We start from the raw sequence: 16,401 nt of genomic DNA, 5'->3' as shown, positions 1-16,401 counted from the left end.
AGTCAAAATCTTCTCTCACCTGATGTGGGGATCGAACCCACGACCTTGAGATTAAGAGTCTCATGCTCTACCGAACTGAGCTAGTTGGGCTATGAACACCAGTGTCATCTGATATTTAAATTACATCTTTAATAATCTCCATCGATAAACTTTTGTCAGAGCATTAAAACAGTCAAAATCTTCTCTCACCTGATGTGGGGATCGAACCCACGACCCTGAGATTAAGTGTTTCATGCTCCACCGAACTGAGCTAGTTGGGCTATGAACATCAGTGTCATCTGATATTTAAATTTCAAGTTTAATAATCTCCATCGTAAAACTTTTGTCAGAGCATCAAAACGGTCAAAATCTTCTCACACCCGACATGGGGATCGAACTCACGACCCTGAGATTAAGAGTCTCATGCTCTACCGAACTGAGCTAGTAGGGCTATGAACACCAGTGTCATCTAATTTTTAAATTTCAAGTTTAATAATCTCCATCGTAAAACTTTTGTCAGAGCATCAAAACGGTCAAAATCTTCTCACACCCGACGTGGGGATCGAACCCACGACCCTGAGATTAAGAGTCTCATGCTCTATCGAACTGAGCTAGTTGGGCTATGAACACCAGTGTCATCTGATATCTAAATTACATCTTTAATAATCTCCATCGTAAAACTTTTGTCAGAGCATCAAAACGGTCAAAATCTTCTCACACCCGACGTGGGGATCGAACCCACGACCCTGAGATTAAGAGTCTCATGCTCTACCGAACTGAGCTAGTTGCGCTATGAACATCAGTGTCATCTGATATTTAAATTTCAAGTTTAATAATCTCCATCGTAAAACTTTTGTCAGAGCATCAAAACGGTCAAAATCTTCTCACACCCGACGTGGGAATCGAACCCACGACCCTGAGATTAAGAGTCTCATGCTCTACCGAACTGAGCTAGTTGGGCTATGAACACCAGTGTCATCTGATATCTAAATATCATCTTTAATAATCTCCATCGAAAAACTTTTGTCAGAGCATTAAAACAGTCAAAATCCTCTCATACCCGACGTGGGGATCGAACCCACGACCCTGAGATTAAGAGTCTCATGCTCTACCGAACTGAGCTAGTTGGGCTATGAACACCAGTGTCATCTACTTTTTAAATTTCAAGTTTAATAATCTCCATCGTAAAACTTTTGTCAGAGCATCAAAACGGTCAAAATCTGCTCACACCCAACGTGGGGATCGAACCCACGACCCTGAGATTAAGAGTCTCATGCTCCACCGAACTGAGCTAGTTGGGCTATGAACACCAGTGTCATCTAATTTTTAAATTTCAAGTTTAATAATCTCCATCGTAAAACTTTTGGCAGAGCATCAAAACGGTCAAAATCTTCTCTCACCTGATGTGGGGATCGAACCCACGACCCTGAGATTAAGAGTCTCATGCTCTACCGAACTGAGCTAGTTGGGCTATGAACACCAGTGTCCTCTGATATTTAAATTACATCTTTAATAATCTCTCCATTGAAAAACTTTTGTCAGAGCATTAAAACAGTCAAAATCTTCTCTCACCTGATGTGGGGATCGAACCCACGACCCTGAGATTAAGTGTCTCATGCCCCACCGGACTGAGCTAGTTGGGCTATGAACACCAGTGTCATCTGATATTTAAATTACATCTTTAATAATCTCTCCATCGAAAAACTTTTGTCAGAGCATTAAAACAGTCAAAATCTTCTCTCACCTGATGTGGGGATCGAACCAACGACCCTGAGATTAAGTGTCTCATGCTCCACCGAACTGAGCTAGTTGGGCTATGAACACCAGTGTCATCTAATTTTTAAATTTCAAGTTTAATAATCTCCATCGTAAAACTTTTGTCAGAGCATCAAAACGGTCAAAATCTTCTCACACCTGACGTGGGGATTGAACCCACGACCCTGAGATTAAGAGTCTCATGCTCCACCGAACTGAGCTAGTTGGGCTATGAACACCAGTGTCATCTGATATTTAAATTTCAAGTTTAATAATCTCCATCGTAAAACTTTTGTCAGAGCATCAAAACGGTCAAAATCTTCTCACACCCGACGTGGGGATTGAACCCACGACCCTAAGATTAAGAGTCTCATGCTCCACCGAACTGAGCTAGTTGGGCTATGAACATTAGTGTCATCTGATATTTAAATTACATCTTTAATAATCTCTCCATCGAAAAACTTTTGTCAGAGCATTAAAACAGTCAAAATTTTCTCTCACCTGATGTGGGGATCGAACCCACGACCCTGAGATTAAGTGTCTCATGCTCCACCGAACTGAGCTAGTTGGGCTATGAAAACCAGTGTCATCTAGTTTTTAAATTTCAAGTTTAATAATCTCCATCGTAAAACTTTTGTCAGAGCATCAAAACGGTCAAAATCTTCTCACACCCGACGTGGGGATCGAACCCACGACCCTGAGATTAAGAGTCTCATGCTCCACCGAACTGAGCTAGTTGGGCTATGAACACCAGTGTCATCTAATTTTTAAATTTCAAGTTTAATAATCTCCATCGTAAAACTTTTGTCAGAGCATCAAAACGGTCAAAATCTTCTCACACCCGACGTGGGGATTGAACCCACGACCCTGAGACTGAGAGTCTCATGCTCTACCGAACTGAGCTAGTTGGTCTACGAACACCAGTGTCATCTGATATTTAAATTACATCTTTAATAATCTCTCCATCGAAAAACTTTTGTCAGAGCATTAAAACAGTCAAAATCTTCTCTCACCCGACGTGGGGATCGAACCCACGACCCTGAGATTAAGAGTCTCATGCTCTACCGAACTGAGCTAGTTGGGCTATGAACACCAGTGTCATCTGATATTTAAATTACATCTTTAATAATCTCTCCATCGAAAAACTTTTGTCAGAGCATTAAAACAGTCAAAATCTTCTCTCACCTGATGTGGGGATCGAACTCACGACCCTGAGATTAAGTGTCTCATGCTCTACCGAACTGAGCTAGTTGGGCTATGAACACCAGGGTCATCTGATATTTAAATTACATCTTTAATAATCTCTCCATCGAAAAACTTTTGTCAGAGCATCAAAACTGTCAAAATCTTCTCACACCCGACGTGGGGATCAAACCCACGACCCTGAGATTAAGAGTCTCATGCTCCACCGAACTGAGCTAGTTGGACTATGAACACCAGTGTCATCTAATTCTTAAATTTCAAGTTTAATAATCTCCATCGTAAAACTTTTGTCAGAGCATCAAAACGGTCAAAATCTTCTCACACCCGACGTGGGGATCGAACCCACGACCCTGAGATTAAGTGTCTTATGCTCCACCGAACTGAGCTAAATGGGCTATGAACACCAGTGTCATCTAATTTTTAAATTTCAAGTTTAATAATCTCCATCGTAAAACTTTTGTCAGAGCATCAAAACGGTCAAAATCTTCTCACACCCGACGTGGGGATCGAACCCACGACCCTGAGATTAAGAGTCTCATGCTCTACCGAACTGAGCTAGTTGGGCTATGAATACCAGTGCCATCTGATATTTAAATTACATCTTTAATAATCTCCATCGAAAAACTTTTGTCAGAGCATTAAAACAGTCAAAATCTTCTCTCACCTGATGTGGGGATCGAACCAACGACCCTGAGATTAAGTGTCTCATGCTCCACCGAACTGAGCTAGTTGGGCTATGAACCCCAGTGTCATCTAATTTTTAAATTTCAAGTTTAATAATCTCCATCGTAAAACTTTTGTCAGAGCATCAAAACGGTCAAAATCTTCTCACACCCGACGTGGGGATCGAACCCACGACCCTGAGATTAAGAGTCTCATGCTCTACCGAACTGAGCTAGTTGGGCTATGAACACCAGTGTCATCTGATATTTAAATTACATCTTTAATAATCTCCATCAAAAAACTTTTGTCAGAGCATTAAAACAGTCAAAATGTTCTCTCACCTGATGTGGGGATCGAACCCACGACCCTGAGATTAGGTGTCTCATGCTCCACTGAACTGAGCTAGTTGGGCTATGAACACCAGTGTCATCTGATATTTAAATTACATCTTTAATAATCTCTCCATCGGAAAACTTTTGTCAGAGCATTAAAACGGTCAAAATCTTCTCTCACCCGACGTGGGGATCGAACCCACGACCCTGAGATTAAGAGTCTCATGCTCTACCGAACTGAGCTAGTTGGGCTATGAACACCAGTGTCATCTAATTTTTAAATTTCAAGTTTAATAATCTCCATCGTAAAATTTTTGTCAGAGCATCAAAACGGTCAAAATCTTCTCACACCCGACGTGGGGATCGAACCCACGACCCTGAGATTAAGAGTCTCATGCTCTACCGAACTGAGCTAGTTGGGCAATGAACACCAGTGTCATCTGATATTTAAATTACATCTTTAATAATCTCTCCATCGAAAAACTTTTGTCAGAGCATTAAAACGGTCAAAATCTTCTCACACCCGACGTGGGGATCGAACCCACGACCCTGAGATTAAGAGTCTCATGCTCCACCGAACTGAGCTAGTTGGGCTATGAACACCAGTGTCATCTAATTTTTAAATTTCAAGTTTAATAATCTCCATCGTAAAACTTTTGTCAGAGCATCAAAATGGTCAAAATCTTCTCTCACCTGATGTGGGGATCGAACTCACGACCCTGAGATTAAGTGTCTCATGCTCCACCGAACTGAGCTAGTTGGGCTATGAACACCAGTGTCATCTAATTTTTAAATTTCAAGTTTAATAATCTCCATCGAAAAACTTTTGTCAGAGCATCAAAATGGTCAAAATCTTCTCACACCCGACGTGGGGATCGAACCAACGACCCTGAGATTAAATGTCTCATGCTCCACCGAACTGAGCTAGTTGGGCTATGAACACCAGTGTCATCTGATATTTAAATTACATCTTTAATAATCTCTCCATCGTAAAACTTTTGTCAGAGCATCAAAACGGTCAAAATCTTCTCACACCCGACGTGGGGATTGAACCCACGACCCTGAGATTAAGAGTCTCATGCTCTACCGAACTGAGCTAGTTGGGCTATGAAAACCAGTGTCATCTAGTTTTTAAATTTCAAGTTTAATAATCTCCATCGTAAAACTTTTGTCAGAGCATCAAAACGGTCAAAATCTTCTCTCACCTGATGTGGGGATCGAACCCACAACCCTGAGATTAAGAGTCTCATGCTCCACCGAACTGAGCTAGTTGGGCTATGAACATTAGTGTCATCTGATATTTAAATTACATCTTTAATAATCTCTCCATCGAAAAACTTTTGTCAGAGCATTAAAACAGTCAAAATCTTCTCTCACCTGATGTGGGGATCGAACCCACGACCCTGAGATTAAGTATCTCATGCTCCACCGAACTGAGCTAGTTGGGCTATGAAAACCAGTGTCATCTAGTTTTTAAATTTCAAGTTTAATAATCTCCATCGTAAAACTTTTGTCAGAGCATCAAAACGGTCAAAATCTTCTCACACCCGACGTGGGGATCGAACCCACGACCCTGAGATTAAGAGTCTCATGCTCCACCGAACTGAGCTAGTTGGGCTATGAACACCAGTGTCATCTAATTTTTAAATTTCAAGTTTAATAATCTCCATCGTAAAACTTTTGTCAGAGCATCAAAACGGTCAAAATCTTCTCACACCCGACGTGGGGATTGAACCCACGACCCTGAGACTGAGAGTCTCATGCTCTACCGAACTGAGCTAGTTGGTCTATGAACACCAGTGTCATCTGATTTTTAAATTTCAAGTTTAATAATCTCCATCGAAAAACTTTTGTCAGAGCATTGAAACAGTCAAAATCTTCTCTCACCCGACGTGGGGATCGAACCCACGACCCTGAGATTAAGAGTCTCATGCTCTACCGAACTGAGCTAGTTGGGCTATGAACATCAGTGTCATCTGATATTTAAATTTCAAGTTTAATAATCTCCATCGTAAAACTTTTGTCAGAGCATCAAAACGGTCAAAATCTTCTCACACCCGACGTGGGGATCGAACCCACGACCCTGAGATTAAGTGTCTCATGCCCCACCGAACTGAGCTAGTTGGGCTATGAACACCAGTGTCATCTAATTTTTAAATTTCAAGTTTAATAATCTCCATCGTAAAACTTTTGTCAGAGCATCAAAACGGTCAAAATCTTCTCACACCCGACGTGGGGATCGAACCCACGACCCTGAGATTAAGAGTCTCATGCTCTACCGAACTGAGCTAGTTGGGCTATGAACACCAGTGTCATCTGATATTTAAATTACATCTTTAATAATCTCCATCAAAAAACTTTTGTCAGAGCATTAAAACAGTCAAAATGTTCTCTCACCTGATGTGGGGATCGAACCCACGACCCTGAGATTAAGTGTCTCATGCTCCACTGAACTGAGCTAGTTGGGCTATGAACACCAGTGTCATCTGATATTTAAATTACATCTTTAATAATCTCTCCATCGAAAAACTTTTGTCAGAGCATTAAAACAGTCAAAATCTTCTCTCACCTGATGTGGGGATCGAACTCACGACCCTGAGATTAAGTGTCTCATGCTCCACCGAACTGAGCTAGTTGGGCTATGAACACCAGTGTCATCTAATTTTTAAATTTCAAGTTTAATAATCTCCATCGAAAAACTTTTGTCAGAGCATCAAAACGGTCAAAATCTTCTCACACCCGACGTGGGGATCGAACCCACGACCCTGAGATTAAGAGTCTCATGCACCACCGAACTGAGCTAGTTGGGCTATGAACACCAGTGTCATCTAATTTTTAAATTTCAAGTTTAATAATCTCCATCGTAAAACTTTTGTCAGAGCATCAAAACGGTCAAAATCTTCTCTCACCTGATGTGGGGATCGAACCAACGACCCTGAGATTAAGTGTCTCATGCTCCACCGAACTGAGCTAGTTGGGCTATGAACACTAGTGTCATCTGATTTTTAAATTTCAAGTTTAATAATCTCCATCGAAAAACTTTTGTCAGAGCATCAAAACGGTCAAAATCTTCTCACACTCGACGTCGGGATTGAACCAACGACCCTGAGATTAAGAGTCTCATGCTCCACCGAACTGAGCTAGTTGGGCTATGAACACCAGTGTCATCTGATTTTTAAATTTCAAGTTTAATAATCTCCATCGAAAAACTTTTGTCAGAGCATTAAAACAGTCAAATTCTTCTCTCACCTGATGTGGGGATCGAACCCACGACCCTGAGATTAAGTGTATCATGCTCCACCGAACTGAGCTAGTTGGGCTAAGAACACCAGAGTCATCTGATTTTTAAATTTCAAGTTTAATAATCTCCATCGAAAAACTTTTGTCAGAGCATCAAAACGGTCAAAATCTTCTCTCACCTGATGTGGGGATCGAACCCACGACCCTGAGATTAAGAGTCTCATGCTCTACCGAACTGAGCTAGTTGGGCTAAGAACACCAGTGTCATCTGATATTTAAATTACATCTTTAATAATCTCTTCATCGAAAAACTTTTGTCAGAGCATTAAAACAGTCAAAATCTTCTCTCACCTGATGTGGGGATCGAACCAATGACCCTGAGATTAAGTGTCTCATGCTCCACCGAACTGAGCTAGTTGGGCTATGAACACCAGTGTCATCTAATTTTTAAATTTCAAGTTTAATAATCTCCATCGTAAAACTTTTGTCAGAGCATCAAAACGGTCAAAATCTTCTCACACACGACGTGGGGATCGAACCCACGACCCTGAGATTAAGAGTCTCATGCTCCACCGAACTGAGCTAGTTGGGCTATGAACACCAGTGTCATCTAATTTTTAAATTTCAAGTTTAATAATCTCCATCGTAAAACTTTTGTCAGAGCATCAAAACGGTCAAAATCTTCTCTCACCTGATGTGGGGATCGAACCAACGACCCTGAGATTAAGTGTCTCATGCTCCACCGAACTGAGCTAGTTGGGCTATGAACACCAGTGTCATCTGATATTTAAATTACATCTTTAATAATCTCTCCATCGTAAAACTTTTGTCAGAGCATCAAAACGGTCAAAATCTTCTCACACCCGACGTGGGGATTGAACCCACGACCCTGAGATTAAGAGTCTCATGCTCTACCAAACTGAGCTAGTTGGGCTATGAAAACCAGTGTCATCTGATATTTAAATTACATCTTTAATAATCTCTCCATCGAAAAACTTTTGTCAGAGCATTAAAACAGTCAAAATCTTCTCTCACCTGATGTGGGGATCGAACTCACGACCCTGAGATTAAGTGTCTCATGCTCCACCGAACTGAGCTAGTTGGGCTATGAACACCAGTGTCATCTAATTTTTAAATTTCAAGTTTAATAATCTCCATCGAAAAACTTTTGTCAGAGCATCAAAACGGTCAAAATCTTCTCACACCCGACGTGGGGATCGAACCCACGACCCTGAGATTAAGAGTCTCATGCACCACCGAACTGAGCTAGTTGGGCTATGAACACCAGTGTCATCTAATTTTTAAATTTCAAGTTTAATAATCTCCATCGTAAAACTTTTGTCAGAGCATCAAAACGGTCAAAATCTTCTCACACTCGACGTCGGGATTGAACCAACGACCCTGAGATTAAGTGTCTCATGCTCCACCGAACTGAGCTAGTTGGGCTATGAACACCAGTGTCATCTGATTTTTAAATTTCAAGTTTAATAATCTCCATCGAAAAACTTTTGTCAGAGCATCAAAACGGTCAAAATCTTCTCACACTCGACGTCGGGATTGAACCAACGACCCTGAGATTAAGTGTCTCATGCTCCACCGAACTGAGCTAGTTGGGCTATGAACACCAGTGTCATCTGATTTTTAAATTTCAAGTTTAATAATCTCCATCGAAAAACTTTTGTCAGAGCATTAAAACAGTCAAAATGTTCTCTCACCTGATGTGGGGATCGAACCCACGACCCTGAGATTAAGTGTATCATGCTCCACCGAACTGAGCTAGTTGGGCTATGAACACCAGAGTCATCTGATTTTTAAATTTCAAGTTTAATAATCTCCATCGAAAAACTTTTGTCAGAGCATCAAAACGGTCAAAATCTTCTCACACCCGACGTGGGGATTGAACCCACGACCCTGAGATTAAGAGTCTCATGCTCCACCGAACTAAGCTAGTTGGGCTATGAACACCAGTGTCATCTGATATTTAAATTTCAAGTTTAATAATCTCCATCGTAAAACTTTTGTCAGAGCATCAAAACGGTCAAAATCTTCTCACACCCGACGTGGGGATTGAACCCACGACCCTAAGATTAAGTGTCTCATGCTCTACCGAACTGAGCTAGTTGGGCTATGAACACCAGTGTCATCTGATTTTTAAATTTCAAGTTTAATAATCTCCATCGTAAAACTTTTGTCAGAGCATCAAAACGGTCAAAATCTTCTCTCACCTGATGTGGGGATCGAACGCACGACCCTGAGATTAAGAGTCTCATGCTCTACCGAACTGAGCTAGTTGGGCTATGAACACCAGTGTCATCTGATATTTAAATTACATCTTTTATAATCTCCATCGAAAAACTTTTGTCAGAGCATTAAAACAGTCAAATTCTTCTCTCACCTGATGTGGGGATCGAACCCACGACCCTGAGATTAAGTGTCTCATGCTCCACCGAACTGAGCTAGTTGGGCTATGAACACCAGTGTCATCTGATTTTTAAATTTCAAGTTTAATAATCTCCATCGAAAAACTTTTGTCTGAGCATTAAAACGGTCAAAATCTTCTCACACTCGACGTCGGGATTGAACCAACGACCCTGAGATTAAGTGTCTCATGCTCCACCGAACTGAGCTAGTTGGGCTATGAACACCAGTGTCATCTGATTTTTAAATTTCAAGTTTAATAATCTCCATCGAAAAACTTTTGTCAGAGCATTAAAACAGTCAAAATGTTCTCTCACCTGATGTGGGGATCGAACCCACGACCCTGAGATTAAGTGTATCATGCTCCACCGAACTGAGCTAGTTGGGCTATGAACACCAGAGTCATCTGATTTTTAAATTTCAAGTTTAATAATCTCCATCGAAAAACTTTTGTCAGAGCATCAAAACGGTCAAAATCTTCTCTCACCTGATGTGGGGATCGAACCCACGACCCTGAGATTAAGAGTCTCATGCTCTACCGAACTGAGCTAGTTGGGCTATGAACACCAGTGTCATCTGATATTTAAATTACATCTTTAATAATCTCTTCATCGAAAAACTTTTGTCAGAGCATTAAAACAGTCAAAATCTTCTCTCACCTGATGTGGGGATCGAACCAATGACCCTGAGATTAAGTGTCTCATGCTCCACCGAACTGAGCTAGTTGGGCTATGAACACCAGTGTCATCTAATTTTTAAATTTCAAGTTTAATAATCTCCATCGTAAAACTTTTGTCAGAGCATCAAAACGGTCAAAATCTTCTCACACCCGACGTGGGGATTGAACCCACGACCCTAAGATTAAGTGTCTCATGCTCCACCGAACTGAGCTAGTTGGGCTATGAACACCAGTGTCATCTGATTTTTAAATTTCAAGTTTAATAATCTCCATCGAAAAACTTTTGTCTGAGCATTAAAACGGTCAAAATCTTCTCACACCCGATGTGGGGATTGAACCCACGACCCTGAGATTAAAAGTCTCATGCTCTACCGAACTGAGCTAGTTGGGCTATGAACACCAGTGTCATCTGATTTTTAAATTTCAAGTTTAATAATCTCCATCGAAAAACTTTTGTCTGAGCATTAAAACAGTCAAAATCTTCTCTCACCTGATGTGGGGATCGAACCAACGACTCTGAGATTAAGTGTCTCATGCTCCACCGAACTGAGCTAGTTGGGCTATGAACACCAGTGTCATCTGATATTTAAATTTCAAGTTTAATAATCTCTCCATCGAAAAACTTTTGTCAGAGCATCAAAACGGTCAAAATCTTCTCACACCCGACGTGGGGATTGAACCCACGACCCTGAGATTAAGTGTCTCATGCTCCACCGAACTGAGCTAGTTGGACTATGAACAACAGTCTCATCAGATATTTAACTTTCAGGTTTCTTAATCTCCATCGTAAAACTTTTGTCAGAGCATCAAAACGGTCAAAATCTTCTCACACCCGACGTGGGGATCGAACCCACGACCCTGAGATTAAGAGTCTCATGCTCTACCGAACTGAGCTAGTTGGGCTATGAACACCAGTGTCATCTGATATCTAAATTACATCTTTAATAATCTCCATCGAAAAACTTTTGTCAGAGCATTAAAACAGTCAAAATCCTCTCTCACCTGATGTGGGGATCGAACCCACGACCCTGAGATTAAGTGTCTCATGCTCCACTGAACTGACCTAGTTGGGCTATGAACACCAGTGTCATCTAATTTTTAAATTTCAAGTTTAATAATCTCCATCGTAAAACTTTTGTCAGAGCATTAAAACAGTCAAAATCTTCTCTCACCCGACGTGGGGATCGAACCCACGACCCTGAGATTAAGAGTCTCATGCTCTACCGAACTGAGCTAGTTGGGCTATGAACACCAGTGTCATCTGATATCTAAATTACATCTTTAATAATCTCCATCGAAAAACTTTTGTCAGAGCATTAAAACAGTCAAAATCTTCTCTCACCTGATGTGGGGATCGAACCCACGACCCTGAGATTAAGTGTCTCATGCTCCACCGAACTGAGCTAGTTGGGCTATGAACACCAGTGTCATCTAATTTTTAAATTTCAAGTTTAATAATCTCCATCGTAAAACTTTTGTCAGAGCATTAAAACAGTCAAAATCTTCTCTCACCCGACGTGGGGATCGAACCCACGACTCTGAGATTAAGAGTCTCATGCTCTACCGAACTGAGCTAGTTGGGCTATGAACACCAGTGTCATCTGATATTTAAATTACATCTTTAATAATCTCCATCGAAAAACTTTTGTCAGAGCATTAAAACAGTCAAAATCTTCTCTCACCTGATGTGGGGATCGAACCCACGACCCTGAGATTAAGTGTCTCATGCTCCACCGAACTGAGCTAGTTGGGCTATGAACATCAGTGTCATCTGATATTTAAATTTCAAGTTTAATAATCTCCATCGTAAAACTTTTGTCAGAGCATCAAAACAGTTAAAATCTTCTCTCACCTGATGTGGGGATCGAACCCACGACCCTGAGATTAAGTGTCTCATGTTCCACCAAACTGAGCTAGTTGGGCTATGAACATCAGAATCATCTGATATTTAAATTTCAAGTTTAATAATCTCCATCGTAAAACTTTTGTCAGAGCATCAAAACGGTCAAAATCTTCTCACACCCGACGTGGGGATCGAACCCACGACCCTGAGATTAAGAGTCTCATGCTCTACCGAACTGAGCTAGTTGCGCTATGAACATCAGTGTCATCTGATATTTAAATTTCAAGTTTAATAATCTCCATCGTAAAACTTTTGTCAGAGCATCAAAACGGTCAAAATCTTCTCACACCCGACGTGGTGATCGAACCCACGACCCTGAGATTAAGAGTCTCATGCTCTACCGAACTGAGCTAGTTGGGCTATGAACACCAGTGTCATCCGATATTTAAATTACATCTTTAATAATCTCTCCATTGAAAAACTTTTGTCAGAGCATTAAAACAGTCAAAATCTTCTCTCACCTGTGTGGGGATCGAACCCACGACCCTGAGATTAAGAGTCTCATGCTCTACCGAACTGAGCTAGTTGGGCTATGAACGCCAGTGTCATCTGATATTTAAATTACATCTTTAATAATCTCCATCGATAAACTTTTGTCAGAGCATTAAAACAGTCAAAATCTTCTCTCACCTGATGTGGGAATCGAACCCACGACCCTGAGATTAAGTGTCTCATGCTCCACCGAACTGAGCTAGTTGGGCTATGAACACCAGTGTCATCTAATTTTTAAATTTCAAGTTTAATAATCTCCATCGTAAAACTTTTGTCAGAGCATCAAAACAGTCAAAATCTTCTCTCACCTGATGTGGGGATCGAACCCACGACCCTGAGATTAAGTGTCTCATGTTCCACCAAACTGAGGTAGTTGGGCTATGAACATCAGTGTCATCTGATATTTAAATTTCAAGTTTAATAATATCCATCGTAAAACTTTTGTCAGAGCATCAAAACGATCAAAATCTTCTCACACCCGACGTGGGGATCGAACCCATGACCCTGAGATTAAGAGTCTCATGCTCTACCGAACTGAGCTAGTTGGGCTATGAACACCAGTGTCATCTAATTTTTAAATTTCAAGTTTAATAATCTCCATCGTAAAACTTTTGTCAGAGCATTAAAACAGTCAAAATCTTCTCTCACCTGATGTGGGGATCGAACCCACGACCCTGAGATTAAGTGTCTCATGCTCCACCGAACTGAGCTAGTTGGGCTATGAACACCAGTGTCATCTGATATTTAAATTACATCTTTAATAATCTCTCCATTGAAAAACTTTTGTCAGAGCATTAAAACAGTCAAAATCTTCTCTCACCTGATGTGGGGATCGAACCCACGACCCTGAGATTAAGTGTCTCATGCTCCACCGAACTGAGCTAGTTGGGCTATGAACACCAGTGTCATCTAATTTTTAAATTTCAATTTTAATAATCTCCATCGTAAAACTTTTGTCAGAGCATTAAAACAGTCAAAATCTTCTCTCACCTGATGTGGGGATCGAACCCACGACCCTGAGATTAAGTGTCTCATGCTCCACCGAACGGAGCTAGTTGGGCTATGAACACCAGTGTCATCTAATTTTTAAATTTCAAGTTTAATAATCTCCATCGTAAAACTTTTGTCAGAGCATTAAAACAGTCAAAATCTTCTCTCACCTGATGTGGGGATCGAACCCACGACCCTGAGATTAAGTGTCTCATGCTCCACCGAACTGAGCTAGTTGGGCAATGAACAGCAGTGTCATCTGATATTTAAATTTCAAGTTTAATAATCTCCATCGTAAAACTTTTGTCAGAGCATCAAATCGGTCAAAATCTTCTCACACCCGACGTGGGGATCGAACCCACTACCCTGAGATTAAGAGTCTCATGCTCTACCGAACTGAGCTAGTTGGGCTATGAACACCAGTGTCATCTGATAGCTAAATTACATCTTTAATAATCTCCATCGAAAAACTTTTGTCAGAGCATTAAAACAGTCAAAATCTTCTCTCACCTGATGTGGGGATCGAACCCACGACCCTGAGATTAAGTGTCTCATGCTCCACCGAACTGAGCTAGTTGGGCTCTGAACACCAGTGTCATCTAATTTTTAAATTTCAAGTTTAATAATCTCCATCGTAAAACTTTTGTCAGAGCATTAAAACAGTCAAAATCTTCTCTCACCTGATGTGGGGATCGAACCCACGACCCTGAGATTAAGAGTCTCATGCTCTACCGAACTGAGCTAGTTGGGCTATGAACACCAGGGTCATCTGATATTTAAATTACATCTTTAATAATCTCCATCGATAAACTTTTGTCAGAGCATTAAAACAGTCAAAATCTTCTCTCACCTGATGTGGGGATCGAACCCACGACCCTGAGATTAAGTGTCTCATGCTCCACCGAACTGAGCTAGTTGGGCTATGAACACCAGTGTCATCTGATATTTAAATTACATCTTTAATAATCTCCATCGATAAACTTTTGTCAGAGCATTAAAACAGTCAAAATCTTCTCTCACCTGATGTGGGGATCGAACCCACGACCCTGAGATTAAGAGTCTCATGCTCTACCGAACTGAGCTAGTTGGGCTATGAACACCAGTGTCATCTGATATCTAAATTACATCTTTAATAATCTCCATCGAAAAACTTTTGTCAGAGCATTAAAACAGTCAAAATCTTCTCTCACCTGATGTGGGGATCGAACCCACGACCCTGAGATTAAGTGTCTCATGCTCCACCGAACTGAGCTAGTTGGGCTATGAACACCAGCGTCATCTAATTTTTAAATTTCAAGTTTAATAATCTCCATCGTAAAACTTTTGTCAGAGCATTAAAACAGTCAAAATCTTCTCTCACCCGACGTGGGGATCGAACCCACGACCCTGAGATTAAGAGTCTCATGCTCTACCGAACTGAGCTAGTTGGGCTATGAACACCAGTGTCATCTGATATTTAAATTACATCTTTAATAATCTCTCCATTGAAAAACTTTTGTCAGAGCATTAAAACAGTCAAAATCTTCTCTCACCCGATGTGGGGATCGAACCCACGACCCTGAGATTAAGAGTCTCATGCTCTACCGAACTGAGCTAGTTGCGCTATGAACATCAGTGTCATCTGATATTTAAATTACATCTTTAATAATCTCCATCGATAAACTTTTGTCAGCGCATTAAAACAGTCAAAATCTTCTCTCACCTGATGTGGGGATCGAACCCACGACCCTAAGATTAAGAGTCTCATGCTTTACCGAACTGAGCTAGTTGGGCTATGAACACCAGTGTCATCTGATATTTAAATTACATCTTTAATAATCTCCATCGATAAACTTTTGTCAGAGCATTAAAACAGTCAAAATCTTCTCTCACCTGATGTGGGGATCGAACCCACGACCCTGAGATTAAGTGTCTCATGCTCCACCGAACTGAGCTAGTTGGGCTCTGAACACCAGTGTCATCTAATTTTTAAATTTCAAGTTTAATAATCTCCATCGTAAAACTTTTGTCAGAGCATCAAAACGGTCAAAATCTTCGCACACCCGACGTGGGGATCGAACCCACGACCCTGAGATTAAGAGTCTCATGCTCTACCGAACTGAGCTAGTTGGGCTATGAACACCAGTGTCATCTGATATCTAAATTACATCTTTAATAATCTCCATCGAAAAACTTTTGTCAGAGCATTAAAACAGTCAAAATCTTCTCTCACCTGATGTGGGGATCGAACCCACGACCCTGAGATTAAGTGTCTCATGCTCCACCGAACTGAGCTAGTTGGGCTATGAACACCAGCGTCATCTAATTTTTAAATTTCAAGTTTAATAATCTCCATCGTAAAACTTTTGTCAGAGCATTAAAACAGTCAAAATCTTCTCTCACCCGACGTGGGGATCGAACCCACGACCCTGAGATTAAGAGTCTCATGCTCTACCGAACTGAGCTAGTTGGGCTATGAACACCAGTGTCATCTGATATTTAACTTACATCTTTAATAATCTCTCCATTGAAAAACTTTTGTCAGAGCATTAAAACAGTCAAAATCTTCTCTCACCCGATGTGGGGATCGAACCCACGACCCTGAGATTAAGAGTCTCATGCTCTACCGAACTGAGCTACTTGCGCTATGAACATCAGTGTCATCTGATATTTAAATTACATCTTTAATAATCTCCATCGATAAACTTTTGTCAGCGCATTAAAACAGTCAAAATCTTCTCTCACCTGATGTGGGGATCGAACCCACG

General features: G+C 40.9%; 14 non-coding genes across 14 annotated transcripts; all 14 read right to left on the bottom strand.

The window, feature by feature from the left end:
* Positions 1-866: 866 nt before the first annotated feature.
* On the bottom strand, positions 867-940 carry trnak-cuu (transfer RNA lysine (anticodon CUU)). Its single transcript has one exon. It is a non-coding gene; the product is annotated as a tRNA-Lys (tRNA).
* A 96-nt stretch (positions 941-1,036) lies between these two features.
* trnak-cuu (transfer RNA lysine (anticodon CUU)) lies at positions 1,037-1,110 on the bottom strand. The gene has a single exon. It is a non-coding gene; the product is annotated as a tRNA-Lys (tRNA).
* Positions 1,111-2,744: 1,634 nt separating this feature from the next.
* trnak-cuu (transfer RNA lysine (anticodon CUU)) lies at positions 2,745-2,818 on the bottom strand. The gene has a single exon. It is a non-coding gene; the product is annotated as a tRNA-Lys (tRNA).
* Positions 2,819-3,428: 610 nt separating this feature from the next.
* Positions 3,429-3,502, bottom strand: trnak-cuu (transfer RNA lysine (anticodon CUU)). The gene has a single exon. It is a non-coding gene; the product is annotated as a tRNA-Lys (tRNA).
* A 266-nt stretch (positions 3,503-3,768) lies between these two features.
* Positions 3,769-3,842, bottom strand: trnak-cuu (transfer RNA lysine (anticodon CUU)). Its single transcript has one exon. It is a non-coding gene; the product is annotated as a tRNA-Lys (tRNA).
* A 268-nt stretch (positions 3,843-4,110) lies between these two features.
* On the bottom strand, positions 4,111-4,184 carry trnak-cuu (transfer RNA lysine (anticodon CUU)). Its single transcript has one exon. It is a non-coding gene; the product is annotated as a tRNA-Lys (tRNA).
* A 96-nt stretch (positions 4,185-4,280) lies between these two features.
* trnak-cuu (transfer RNA lysine (anticodon CUU)) lies at positions 4,281-4,354 on the bottom strand. The gene has a single exon. It is a non-coding gene; the product is annotated as a tRNA-Lys (tRNA).
* A 1,462-nt stretch (positions 4,355-5,816) lies between these two features.
* Positions 5,817-5,890, bottom strand: trnak-cuu (transfer RNA lysine (anticodon CUU)). Its single transcript has one exon. It is a non-coding gene; the product is annotated as a tRNA-Lys (tRNA).
* Positions 5,891-6,156: 266 nt separating this feature from the next.
* On the bottom strand, positions 6,157-6,230 carry trnak-cuu (transfer RNA lysine (anticodon CUU)). The gene has a single exon. It is a non-coding gene; the product is annotated as a tRNA-Lys (tRNA).
* A 4,868-nt stretch (positions 6,231-11,098) lies between these two features.
* trnak-cuu (transfer RNA lysine (anticodon CUU)) lies at positions 11,099-11,172 on the bottom strand. Its single transcript has one exon. It is a non-coding gene; the product is annotated as a tRNA-Lys (tRNA).
* A 266-nt stretch (positions 11,173-11,438) lies between these two features.
* On the bottom strand, positions 11,439-11,512 carry trnak-cuu (transfer RNA lysine (anticodon CUU)). Its single transcript has one exon. It is a non-coding gene; the product is annotated as a tRNA-Lys (tRNA).
* Positions 11,513-15,011: 3,499 nt separating this feature from the next.
* trnak-cuu (transfer RNA lysine (anticodon CUU)) lies at positions 15,012-15,085 on the bottom strand. The gene has a single exon. It is a non-coding gene; the product is annotated as a tRNA-Lys (tRNA).
* A 608-nt stretch (positions 15,086-15,693) lies between these two features.
* trnak-cuu (transfer RNA lysine (anticodon CUU)) lies at positions 15,694-15,767 on the bottom strand. Its single transcript has one exon. It is a non-coding gene; the product is annotated as a tRNA-Lys (tRNA).
* Positions 15,768-16,033: 266 nt separating this feature from the next.
* trnak-cuu (transfer RNA lysine (anticodon CUU)) lies at positions 16,034-16,107 on the bottom strand. Its single transcript has one exon. It is a non-coding gene; the product is annotated as a tRNA-Lys (tRNA).
* Positions 16,108-16,401: the final 294 nt, after the last annotated feature.

The sequence above is a fragment of the Urocampus carinirostris genome, chromosome 2 (genome assembly GCF_059441175.1).
Source record: "Urocampus carinirostris isolate Australia breed hairy pipefish chromosome 2, RoL_Ucar_1.0, whole genome shotgun sequence".
Lineage (NCBI taxonomy): Eukaryota > Metazoa > Chordata > Actinopteri > Syngnathiformes > Syngnathidae > Urocampus > Urocampus carinirostris.
The sequence above is the reverse complement of the archived record's forward strand: the minus strand, read 5'-3'. Positions and strand labels throughout refer to the sequence as shown.